This window comes from Penaeus monodon, chromosome 19 (genome assembly GCF_015228065.2).
Source record: "Penaeus monodon isolate SGIC_2016 chromosome 19, NSTDA_Pmon_1, whole genome shotgun sequence".
Classification (NCBI taxonomy): domain Eukaryota; kingdom Metazoa; phylum Arthropoda; class Malacostraca; order Decapoda; family Penaeidae; genus Penaeus; species Penaeus monodon.
In genome coordinates this window covers 14,553,014-14,553,484 of record NC_051404.1, presented here as the reverse complement: position 1 = coordinate 14,553,484, position 471 = coordinate 14,553,014, and the positions used below count along the sequence as shown (strand labels likewise).

At 49.5% G+C, this 471-nt stretch overlaps 1 protein-coding gene across 1 annotated transcript in view; it reads right to left on the bottom strand.

The window, feature by feature from the left end:
- LOC119585081 overlaps positions 1 to 471 on the bottom strand; it is a gene marked incomplete in the record, with an annotated part of 22,863 nt that overhangs the window by 20,365 nt on the left and 2,027 nt on the right.

Sequence of the window (471 nt, the reverse complement as noted above, 5' to 3'; positions counted from 1 at the left end):
CGCATCTGTCGCCATCCCAGTGTGACAAGTGAGGTGAAAATTTAGGGGGGGGAGAGAAAAGGGGGGAAAGATGAGTCAACGAAGGGAAGGGGAAAAGGCAGACGGTACGGAAAGAGGAAAGGTTAATAAAGAGGAGAAGAACAAGGAGAAGTGACTAGAGACGTGGGAGATGGAAAAGAAGAGATAGAAAAATGGTGGATCAGCATTGGAAGTAAAAGGAAATAGAAGGAGAAGAGAAGACAGAAAGCAGAAGGGGGTAAATTGAGGTGAAAGAGATGTTAGAGGGGGGGGGGGGAAGAGGATCTATGACTGACCCAAGTTATTCTGGTCCCGCCTGCCATAACCGGACCATAACCATTTTGCTCACACCCCCTCTCCCTGCCACTCTCTCCCCATACTCAGCCCTCTCCCATGCCTCTCGCTATCCCTACCCAACCCTCTTCTTAGCTCTCTCTCCCTATCATTCCTTTT